Source organism: Myxocyprinus asiaticus, chromosome 28 (genome assembly GCF_019703515.2).
Source record: "Myxocyprinus asiaticus isolate MX2 ecotype Aquarium Trade chromosome 28, UBuf_Myxa_2, whole genome shotgun sequence".
Taxonomy (NCBI): Eukaryota; Metazoa; Chordata; class Actinopteri; order Cypriniformes; family Catostomidae; genus Myxocyprinus; species Myxocyprinus asiaticus.
In genome coordinates, this window is record NC_059371.1 from 33347716 (window position 1) to 33360552 (window position 12837).

Below are 12837 nucleotides of genomic sequence, written 5' to 3' on the forward strand. Positions count from 1 at the left end.
TTATGACACTATCGGTTAGGTTTAGGTTTAAGGTTTAGGTTTAAGATTTAGGGTAGGGAGGTGGGTTTTGTTGATTTAAAACTCGATAGAGCATTATCTTTTTGGGAGAACATTTAACACGCTTTTAGCACCACTCAGTGGACATTTTACCTTGGAACTGCCGCGATACCTGTAAGGAAGCACGTAATATAATTTTGCAAAAATGTCACCATAGTCAAGTAATTTTCTTGAGATCAGGCTGGCCAAACTACATTAAACTGGGAAAGGAGAAAGTATTTAAACATCGAAAAAATACACAGATTTAAATTAGGATTGGCAATATTAAACAATCATAAATTTACATTTTATATGTTACACATTTTGAAAGATAATAAGCATGTTTCTATAGAGTGTGATAAGCAGATAAAGTTTTACTTTGTGCTGTTTTGTGTTGGGGTTGTGTGGCAAAGCAAACCACTTCCTGTTGATTTGTGTTTTGAGAGCTGATGCCAACCCTGCTGAAGTTTCCTACTGCTACACTGTTTTAAAAAAGGTTTTATGTCAGCAAAGGAAATCTGTTCAATTTTCAATGCTCAAAATGTTTCGCCTTTTTCTATTTAAATGATATTTGAAAGGAAGTTCAGATTTAGTCCAGTACTAGGACCCAGTCTGAATGGGACCTTTATACACTGTGCATTTAAAGTTGTATCATGCGCAACTAACCCCTCAAGATGTCAGAATATCAACATATGCAAATAATAATAAATTGTAAATGTGTTTAATTCGATTTCATTAGTTTGTAAAGAAGTTACAGCTTTATTACACTTATTTTTAATCACACACTCAGAACCAAGGCTTAACCTGATGTGCCACCTTCCCTGAGCTTCAGATGGCACAGTTGAAGGGGAGCCAGTTAAGCTGAGGTTTTGGGGAGTTTCTTTTAACCAAAGCTAGTTTAGAAAGGCAGCTTTAGGAAGAACTCATGCAGGCAAACACCCAGAACCACAAACAAGCCAGCGCAGAATTGTTCCATGCAAAATCACAAAATGCTCACCGTATTGATTTAAAACACATCGGTTCATACAGGGTGGCATGCATACAGCATACCCATTTGCTGTATTTACAGATTGCTCTCATCAAGATATTTTTTCTATCCGACTTTTTTTAATAAGCACCACTATAATTACAACTGGTCATGCTTTGTATTTTAACAAACCTTAATTATTCAACTTAGCGTGTAACTCATCCTACACTTTTTGCTCTATGGACATTAATGATACCATCAATTGTGCAGAGAGAGATGTGTGCTATTACTTTTTGCTAAGCGACTGGATGATTTTGCATGGTTTAAATATAATATTATTATTCAAGAAGACGCCGTGTACCTGAGAATGCGTCTGTAGTGCATCAACGTAATGCTTTGAATTCCTAGTTTTCTCCACAGCATGTTTACGGTACACCGTATTCCTACAAGGAACACCATGGAATGGTGAGGCAAAGAACTTGTGTTAATGAGGAAAAACTGTATCCAGCACTTACTAAATGAATTCCTCATTGGCATTCCAGCATAATGTGTTACTTTGTGCATCTCACTATTTTGAATACAGAAAATAGAGGAGAAAGAGTTGGAGGAGTGAGAGAAAGAGATTAGGGAGAGGGAAAGAAAGAGGCAGAGAATTAAAAACAGAAATTTAAGCTTTCCGTGCCTCTGTTTCTTCCCTCTAGGCATTTTGTGGCTTGTGAAAAATGTGCTGTATATTTGAAGGGTGGAGTCACGTGACCCAGACAGGGTTCATGAATCAGAGCGCATAATTATTTCTAAGAGAAACGAAAAGAAGAGAAAGAGGGAGGGAGGGAGAGAGAGGGAGAGAGAGAGAGAGAGGAAGAGAATTGGAAGAAGAGAAAAATAAACGCCCGTGTAGTGTGAAAGAGACTCCGGTGAACGGAGAGCGCGCGGTTCTCTTCTCATCGAGACTCGAGCGTTTCTCGCGGATCTCAGTCTCAGCGGGTGAGTTGAACTTTCGCAATCAAACGATGCCTTATTAATTCACTCTCTCTTTGGTATGTCTTTTCGTTCATATATGAGACAAATAGCAACTAAAAGGCGACATGATTTTAAATAAATAAAGTAGATACCGCAGACTGTCTAAATAAAAGGCGAATAAGATGAGGAAAGATCGGATTGATCGTAACTTTCCTTACGCTCGCGCGACTCGATTCTGTTTTAATTCATCTGATAGTAGCGCGTGTGCTGTGCGTAATTCATTCGCGTACGTGCGATGTTGATGTGTCGCGTGCAAGTGTTTTCTGCATCCCTGATGTGTTTCAATCGATCAGCTGTTCAACATTTGTGTTCCTGTGCATACCTTTACATCAGGAGTTTGTACTTACACAGCTTGACATGTGTAAAACATTACAGGTATTTTTTCCCCCTGACTTTTAAGTATTTCTCATAGCCCTGTGGCTTACAAGTAAGTGTTTGTGTGTTTATCTGTCTGTGTGTGTTAATCTGAGATTAGTTTATGCAAGGCACATAGTTGTGTACATACAGTGAAAAGGTTTTCACTCATCTCAATGTGTTTGAAAATGTTGTCTGTTGACCGAAGACAGCGTGCGTAACGTGGTAGCTAAATTAGCTGTTCTGCATTGGGTTACTCTAATGAAATAACTTGTATGGGTCAGATCAAGTAGAAACGGCAAACAAATAGCAACAATTGCACATTTTACAGAGCAATCACATTGAACAAGGATTAGGGAATACTTAAAAAAGGATACAAGTTCACATATCAACGTGGTCACAGGGCTTTTTTGTGATACTTGTATTACCTGATGCAGTGATTGTAGCACCTGTTCTTTGTCCATGTCTCTTTGACTTTATAGCTACTTTTGGTTCAGTCTACATGCTTTTACACTAGGTTTTACTTATTTTCTTTTTTTTCAACATGTTATGGGCAAGATTTCTTCAAGTTGATTTGTTTTTTATTTTATTATTATTATTATTATTTTTTTTTTAAGGTTTATGCCAGCAGTGTTTAGCAGTGTCACAGCTGGCAGTGATTTATTGCATCTTTTTTTTTTTTTTTTTTTTTTTTAAACATGGGACAAAATGTTAGTTAACACATCCAAACACAATCTGGCCAGAGGGGAAGACTGAAAGTGTAAAAACATTCAAAACAACAGACTTACTCCAGTCCGCACACATGCACACCAGTGCTTTTTTTTTTATATGAGAGAGGAATGAGCCAGTCTCGAGCTGTTTATGTCTCACAGATCAGCTACATGAGTTTACACGAACTCAGACAAAAGAACCAGAGACAAGGAAAAACAAACTATTGTCAAACCAGATATTCACGTTCCGCCATAAGCAAAACTCCCACTCTGACTCCAGAGGGACTGTGGAGTCTGTTCTCAGCTGTATAGCAACTGTAATGGAATATGGGAGTGTCTTAATGTGTTTGTGTGTTTGGGTAAACTGCTGTCATTATACTCTTGAGTGTATTTTTCCTTTGGGGTGACAGTGCAATGTTACTTTTTTACCCGCTGTACTGTATATTCACCCACCCTACCCATTGTTGTAGATTTACAATTTTAACTGATCAGTCTAATTATAGTTTGTTTAAAGTTTAGTTTTTATGATAGGCCTATATATCCCACAAGCAAAAAGTTTCAAAACACCAATTCGTTCTTTATTATTACAATTTCCACGTTGTAGAATTAAAGTCATTAAAACTATAAAACTTCTTCACTATCTTCACATTAAGCTCAGTTGACAGCGTTTGTGGCATAATGTTGATTACCAAAAAAATACGTATTTTCGAGTCATCCCTCGTGTATTTAAAAAAAGCAAAAATCGTGGTTAGGCACTTACAATGGATGTGAATGGGGCCAGTCAATAAACATTAAAATACTCACTGTTTCAAAAGTATAGCTACAAGATGTAAACATTGTACATGTTAACATGATTTTAGTGTGATAAAATCGCTTACCAACCTTATCTGTGTAAAGTTATATCCAATATTACAACTTTGTTGCGATGACAACGCAACGTAGTAAACCCAGTAAGCTATTTTATCACACTAAAGTCTTAGTAACGTATTCAAATCTTGTTAACGTATAATATTTACCTCTCGTGACTATACTTTTGAAACAGTGTGTATTTTAACATGTATGGACTGGCCCTATTCACTTCCATTGCAAGTGTCTTACTGTAACCATGATTTTTGCTTTTTTTTTAATAAACGAGGGACAAGTTGAAAATAGTTTTTTTGTGGTGATCAACATTATGTCATAATTGCTGTCAATTGAGCTTAACTTGTATTGAACTCTGAACATTCCTTAAAGTATGTTAAATAGCTTTGATTTGTGGCTTGGACCATGCACATTACACATTGAATGCATGAGATGTTTTCACAAAGACACTTGTATAGTTAGACCACCCCCTCACTGTCTGTCTAGATGCCTATTTTACTCTAGTCTTCATAGTTCTCTCGTCTTCTGGCTGTGTTCTGGCATCAAATCATAAATCCAGGAGTTTATCCCTGACTCTTTCAGGAATTTTGAGGGTAATAGTACATAAGTGGCAGGGAGGGGCCGAACAGGTGGTTTATGTGGGATCTGGTGGTGTTGTGGTTGTTCACTATCTTATACTCTGTAATTATGAAGGAAACCATCAGATCACTGTTTCCCTTGTATATTTTTGCAGGTGTGCAGGGATTTGTCCCTTTGACTGCGTGTGTATGTAAGACTTTATGTGTCAGGCTGTGTTTGTGAAAAGGAGAGTCTGCTAACATCTGCTTACAGACGTTCCTGTGTGTGTCAGGGCCTTTATTAATGTGGGCTGTATGTGTGTATGGTGTGTGTGTTTATACTCATGAATGTGAATTCCCTGTGCCAGTGCTACTGTAACGAGAGCCATCTATTACCTTCTATTGCCCTGATTAAATAAACCGTGTTCATCTGAAATGGCTAGTTAGCTCAGCAGCCATCTCAATTGTTTTTATAAATCTGATTTCTTGTCTGATTACTTCACATAATAAACCACAACTACAATCAAGCAATGATCATGTTAATGATCTGATCTTTAACCAATTATTTAACCTTGTTTCCCACAGAGAAATACTGCAAGCATAAATAACCTCACTTGCCGGGGCCTTTTTTCTTGGTGCAGACGTTTTATACCTCTTTATATTTATAAAAGTTATAAAGTAATAAGAATTCTGTCATCGTTTAGGCTGCTCACCCTTATGTTGTTTTAAACCCGTTTGACCATTTTGTTAAAGGGGTCATGTCATGAGGAATCAAATTTTCCTTGATATTTTGACAAATAAGCGGTCTTTTTCTACTTTAAAAATGGTGAATTTCAGAACACAACTTAATCTCCAATGCAATAAAAGCTGCCAAAATGCCTCGTTCTCTACCTCCGTAATATTGTGATGTAACAAAGGATACTCATTAATTCATGACTACCTCTACAGCAACAACATCAACACCTACTTTACATCATTGCACCCTTGGCCCCGCACACTGGGGCTCAGTTTGTACTCAGAGAGAGAGAGAGAGAGAGAGAGAGAGAGAGAGAGAGCAGGACAAACAGGCCTAGTTTGGCCTAACTATTCCTAAAAAACGCCCATCTGCGCTATTTTTAATTGTTGGTGTATGTAAACACTCACTAGATGGATCTTTGACAGTTTTGATGTGATTCCAGCAATGTGCATTTCAGTGCAGGATGATACTGGAAACTGGATGTGTGTGTCTTCATTGTGCTTTGGACTATGTGTGTACATCATGTGGATGTGTCTTCAGTGTATTTCAGTGTGGATTGCATGTTTTGTCAATTCGTATCAGAGTGATTGCTTGTGAACCAAACATAAAACGATTCAAGCTTTGCTAAGGAATTGTTATTGAAGGATGGGGAAGTTAAAACACTTGGACTGGATCAAAAGCATAAGTAAACAGTTCCATTCATGAATATTTCAAATGTCATGACTGTTTGATAGTTTATGGTGCTGACACACTGTTTACACCAGGCGCGTTTTTTGACACAACACAATGCAACGGCTTGAGGCTGTCTACACCAGGCGCATTGACACAAAATTTCTAAACCGTTTATTTGTGTTGTTGGCAGTAGTAGCGCCAGCGCATGCAGTGGGAAATGGAACGGGAAATCTGTTTACTGTCGGCGCGATGCGCCGCAATGGACACTTCCATGGTAGACAGCATCATTGATTACAATGGGTTCTATTGCACACGATGCACCTCTTGCGTCCGGTGTAGACAGGGTGTGAGTGTTAACAGTTGTGCTTGAGATGAACAGCTTTATATATTCAGATGCAATTTGTTGGATGCACGTTATGTGTAAATCATGAAATTTAGTTTTATAAATGTTGTGGTCTTGTGAAGTTTGTTCATTCTCTTCCGACTGAGTTTCAAATATGGCTGAATTTGAGAAGCTGCACGATGTTAGCCAATCAGAACAGTGGGCATTTGCGCTGACATTTAAAGGAGGAGCTGAGGCCAAAACCGAGCATTAAGACAGGGCCTGAGACAGGGTGGAAAATGATCATATATTACTAAACTATGACTGTTTTAAAAAAAAACTTTACTAACATCAGTGGACTTCAGGGAAGATAATAAAGCTATAAAAAAAAGCATATGATGGCCCCTTTAACCTCAGTCACCATTTACTTTCTTTGCTTTTTTTCCCCATACAATGAATGAAAGTGAATGGTGACTAAGGCTAACATTGTCTCCTTTTGTGTTACATGGAATAAAGAAAGTCATATGGATTTGGAACTGCATGAGGGTAACTAACTGATAACAGAATTTTCATTTTTGGGTGAACTATCACTTTAAACAAGCTTTTCCCCCTTATGCTGTTTATCCGTTTTTGCAGTGACTTCACTCACCTTGTCCACATCACATCATGGAACAGAACTGTCACAGCCAGTGTGTCACTTTGAGTATTCGTCCTCTCCATCTATCCCATCACTTTTTCCATTACTCTCTCTCTTTATTTCTCCCGCTCTTTTAAGTGTCATAACCTTGTCCAAACCATACATAACATTTGCATTTTTTTTAAAGCATTTCAAAGTTTAACAACTGATTCTAAGTGACAACGGTGACATACACCTGTGTTCAATGGTATATTGTGAAAAATGAGTGACTCTAAACAATGTTACAACCTGTAAATTGGCTTAGACAGCAAGAGTCTTTGTCAAAACCACAGGATTTTCACTATTGATTACTCTTAACGATTCCGGTTCCTTAAGGTTCCAGAAATACATATTTGGAAATAGAGCTGGGCAATATGGCAACAAAAATTATATTTAGATATTTTTTTAGCCAATAGATGATAATCTGTATTTATCTCGATAATTATGTATTTGCTCTGAAATGGCTTAATAGTGATTTTTTTTTTAAAGTGTTAAATATAATTATTTTTTTATAATAACTTTATTATTTACTGTGGTATGGTATGGCATTCAAATAATCACTTAATCATGTAATATGCTTCAAATTTCTTTCAAAGATTCAATGCCATAAACTGCAAGCTTGGTAAATTTTAAACAAACCTTTGTTACCTTATGAACTGTTACGTCTCACAAGAGATTCCTAGCAGCTAACCAATCAGAATGGTCTTTCTGCCAGCTCTTGCTGTTGTGCTGCAAAATGCATCATGCTAATGATGTGAGGCTGAGACTTAACCTTCAGCATTAAGCAAGTTTAAATCTTCTTGAAACTTCATTGTCCTAATTTTAATGTTTAATGATTTACAAATATAGCATCTAAAACATATGAGAGAGCAAAATAAACCAATCACCTTTTATTTAAACCCTTGTCCAAACACATTTTGATATAATTACATATTTTAATACTATTTATATTCATGTCATGATAGATTAAAATAACACACCACATCTTGTTTTGTAATTAAAAACACAATACTTTTTTTTAATAAATGTTTTAATTAACATATTCATTGTAAAGATTTATAAATAGACCACTGGAAAAACCATATATGTCGGGCACTAATCTGAATAGATTATTAGAGGAACTCATCCCACTTTGGTGTTTCTCTGAATCTCAGATTTCAGTGTCATAAACTCACCACACTTAAAACCCTTCATCTAACCATCTAGATATTCACAGACTTTCTGGGCAAAAAGAATAACACCTTGCGTTTGAATTGATCACCTCTCACCTTCTGCCACTCTCTTTTTTGCATACGGCACATGTGGCTCTAACGTGCGCAGCACAGAAGGAACCTGAAAGCATGTCATTTTGGGTTTGAACGTTCGAGATTTTCGAAATGGCGTTAGCCAGTAGACATAAGACTATTTGTACATGTTCTTTGTTGCAATGCTCTTAATAGACATCATTTGCGAATTTTCCAAGTGCTAGAGATTAAACTAAACGAGCTAAACTGTCTCACTGACTGTACATCCCTGCCCTGGTTGCTTTGCCCCTAGTTTGTTTATTTTAGGTGGGCAGACGGACATTTAGGGTGAGCAGTGCCCACATGTAGACACTTCTCTGGATACTGTGTCGTGTTATTAGGTTTGTATAATAACATGTAATTGTTACAAATGTCTGGAATTGTGCAAATGTGTGATCTTGTAACACTTTGCTTATAAAACCGCTCCAAGAGCACTAGGCTGTGTGTCCACCAAAGCATTTTTTGCCAGCTGAAAATGCCAGGTGCTCCTCTGAAAATGCCCAGCTGGGAGCGCTTTGGAAGCGCAGCGTTTTTTCAGCTGAGACGCTTTGGTTGCTATGATACGGAATATCCGCGGAAGTAATGTGTTGCAAGTACCTACTTTCGCAGATAGTTTGTGTTGTCAACAAGTACTGATGTAAAATGTCGGCACAAGGTAGAGTACTTGCTCTGGCCCTTGCTCTGGTTGAAGGGAATGCTGAAGCACATAATGTTCCTCCAAGCATTATTTTTCATATTAATATTGTGGTAGTCTGGGAATGTCATCTGGTACAGACATGAATATTCAGAGACCAGCAAACTTCTCCTCCATTGTTGTTCAGTCTTTGTACAAGTAGGATGTGATGGTTGGTCGGTGTGGTATTTGTGCCACCCCTCCTCCACTGTAATTGGAAGGCTGGGTAAAAAGTGACAGTGATGAGCGCTGTTATTTAACCAAAGCTGAACAATTTTAAACTCTTGGTGACCAAAACAAAAACGGCAAGCATGCAGCGCTCAGCGTGGAATAGATGCTCAGCGCCTCGTCACGTTGCTGGCTTTTTTAAATGTGCGGCGCTCCCATTGCAAACAATTGAAAAAAATATGCTGGCCTCAGGAAAAAAATGCTTTGGTGGACACACGGCCTAACAGGGCATCACGTGTCCCACTCGTGCACACAGAGCAGCATGTGAACTGTTCACTGTGCAACACACATAGACCATGCATTCTTGTAATTAAAGGTGCTTTTTATTGTTTGTGCTGCCCTCAAGGACTGTGAAATGAGTCTAAGATGAGCTCTTTAGGAAACGCTGTGACCAATTTAAAGGGACATTAAAATTATCATGATATTCACGATTTTGCATAATTTTACATCGTCAGCAAAATTATCATGATAATATTGTGAGTATTTGATATATCGCCCAGCCCTTGGAAATAAGAAATGCAATTCTAATTTGATTTATCTGCCCTCAGCAGCCTGTTACTAAATGATGTAATGATTACATTAATTGCAGCAAAACTCATAATGTATATCTTTCATTCCAAAGAATCTGATTTAAGCCTTAAGGACACATAAGATAGTAACAGTTCTTGGTTCATTTGAATCAAACATGATGAAAGTAATGACTTTACTTTACGTTTTTCATTCACTAATAAGAACTGGCTGATGAGAATCATTTGTTCAGTAGGAAGCACTGTATGCTAATCACAGTCAGTGGATAAACTGGGATTTCAGAGGTGGGGGAACCCTAAAATCGGGTGTCTAAATATGGATTTATTAATAGGCCCGTTTGGTTTGTAATTAATAGAAGTTTTAAAACACAAGGTCCAGATCACTGAGATCACATTTTTCCCCATTCTGATGGTTGATGTGAACATTAACTGAAGCTCCTGACCCATATCTGCATGATTTTATGCACTGCACTTCTGCCACACGATTGGCTGATTAGATAATCGCATGGATGATTGCTGGTGCCAGACGGGCTGGTTTGAGTATTTCTGTAACTGCTGATCTCCTAGGATTTTCATGCACAGCAGTCTCTAGAATTTACTCCGAATGGTGCCAAAAACAAAAAACATCCAGTGAGCGGCAGTTCTGTGGACGGAAATGCCTTGTTGATGAGAGAGGTCAACAGAGAATGACCAGACTGGTTCAAACTGACAAAGTCTACGGTAACTCAGATAACCGCTTTGTACAATTGTGGTGAGAAGAATAGCATCTCAGAATAGTATTCTGAGATGCGGGTTGGCACTGTTTTGGTGGCTCGAGGGGAACCTACACAATATTAGGCAGGTGGTTTTAATGTTGTGGCTGATCGGTGTGTATCTAATGTTACAATTTAAAAGTAAATGCACATTGTTCTTAACGGAGGAAACAAACACCTTCTGCATGACTACTTTTTACTGAAATTGTTATTCTGATAATATAATTTGTAATGAAAACATTTGCATTAAATTATAAGAGTTAAAAATTCTTCACTGCCGCATGAAAAACATTTTCACTATAGTGAATCCCATTGTATATTTGCTAGAAAAAAAACAAAAACACAAAATAAAAATAAATGCTGAATCAACAACAATGGAGTACACATCAATATACAAATAACAGTGAAACTGTTTACAGTGTGTTGGTTGTGTGGTCTTTTGTTCTCAAGTTGTAGGCCTGTGATATTTTGATCTGATGTTGCTTTGGATGTGATTGATTCCTGATTCAAAACCCCTTCATGTATACAGCTTTTTAACAAAACAAAGCAAATCGCTACTGCATATCAGTATATCTAAGAAACAGGTGAGCAGTTGATTCCATATTACGTGTTTTCTATGATTCAGAGATTGGACCACGGCACAGTCGCACAATGAAATAGATCCCAAACTTGCGGCATTTGTTGAGCCAATGTTGCTTTATCGGATTGGTCGGAATTCTCAAACACATGGACCAATGTTTTGATAGCACTGCATGTCTGCATTGTTAACACTTTTTGGTGGAATCAGCCTACCTACGGCTAACTTATCTTTGCTTAAGTGAAAGTATTTTAATATCAGAAAAACCCCACTTTTGAGTCATAGTTTTACAACCAATTCCGAGAGTGACTTGCACCTGTGTAAAATCATATATTGTGAAAACAAGTGACTATGACAATATTACGACCTCTAGATTGGCTCTGAAATAAGAGTATCTGTCCAACCACTGGTTATTTCACAAATGATTTGGATTTTTGGTGCTTTAAATTATTACTTCGGGGACAAGTTATACCCAGGTGGTATGATAGACATTATGGCATTGTCAGTTTTGTACAGTGATTGGGTGTGAAGAATGTTTGCTGGGTGCCAGGACAGGGCTCCGTGTCAGACAGGGTTTAATTGATGGGATATGTGACTCCCAAGTAAAAGATCATCTATCACTCTCTTCATGTTGTACTACCATTTGCCCTGTCAGAAGGCAGAGGAATTCAAATGTGCCAGTTTTATCTCTAACAATAAAAAGGTTTATGAAGGGCTCTAGGAAACAACTGCCCGATGACAATGATACGCTTTGTTTAATTTTGCAGCAGTCCAATTTGGCAAGGCTGTATTTTACTTTTGTTTATTAATGTTGCTTGACAGTACTGTAACTGACGATCCCCCAGAGTCCTGCACTACTGGGTTAGTGCACATGTAAGGTAAGTAAAATGGCAAGAAAAGATGAAACTTCAAAAAAGGAAACTTCAAAAAGATATCTTTCTGAATTTATGTGCATGTTAATGATGTCTGGCCTTTGAACCTTCAGTAGGGTCTTTTGACCCTCCTTATGACCATGTGACCTCCACTCCGCCTGGAGGTTCCTCTGCCTCAGCCAGACTTTCCACACAATGCGTCTCGCCTTCAAACATCTTTTTTCAATTTAATACACACAGATTTCATTCAAGGTTATGGCACACAGTGCTGTTATGATTTCACCAGTGTCTTATTGTAATGTCTCCCATGCAAGAAGACAAATTGTTTTAGCCATCGAGGTTTTGAGTGTAAACTTCCCTCGGACGCATGTGCTCATATTTTGTACAGGATATGACAATTATTTGTTTCTCCGAAAGTAGGTAAACTACAAGCAGATCTCTTCTCATTATCAGATGCGGTTTGCATTTGATTTACCTTTTAGTGTATTTTGTTTGCTTAAACTGGTGTAGTGTGCCTCAGAGAAGACCTTTGTGTGAAACATTTATTTGCTATAGTGTGAAGAATAAATGTACATTTATTTATTTGGCAGACGCTTTTATCCAAAGTGACTTAAGGCTAGGGTATACTTTGTTTTCCCACATGGCGTTTCATCTTGCGCACAGTCGAGTGCCCAGCCTTTCAAAGTATACTTTTTTGACCGCAAGCCCATGTGGACGTGTTGAACGCATGTATTTAGCACAATCAACAGCATGCAAGCAACCTGTGCAAAAAGACGCGTACTGTCCGCGTGTCTTGAAAAACTACACTGCGCGTGTAGAGTCCAAGTGTACTGTGCTTAATTTGCGTCATGCACGCTGTGCGCAAGATGTACTGGCGTGCGGAAAACCGAAGTATATTTTAGCCTTTGCGGTATATTCAAGCTATACATTTTATAATTGTGTGCATTCCCTGGAAATCGAAACCATGTCCATGCGTTACTAGTGCCTTGCTAACAGTTGAGCTTCAGGAACACA

At 38.0% G+C, this 12837-nt stretch overlaps 2 protein-coding genes across 2 annotated transcripts in view; one reads left to right on the forward strand and one right to left on the reverse strand.

Annotated features, from left to right (window-relative positions):
- LOC127419545 (molybdate-anion transporter-like) overlaps positions 1-12837 on the reverse strand; it is a 189806-nt gene that overhangs the window by 46997 nt on the left and 129972 nt on the right. The gene's annotated exons all lie outside the window — the stretch shown is intronic.
- Positions 1825-12837, forward strand: part of LOC127419544 (retinoic acid receptor gamma-A-like) — a 74146-nt gene continuing 63133 nt past the window's right edge. The window contains exon 1 of the mRNA XM_051661037.1: positions 1825-1987. The gene's annotated coding sequence lies outside the window, so the exon portion shown is untranslated. The remainder of the gene's footprint in view (positions 1988-12837) is intronic.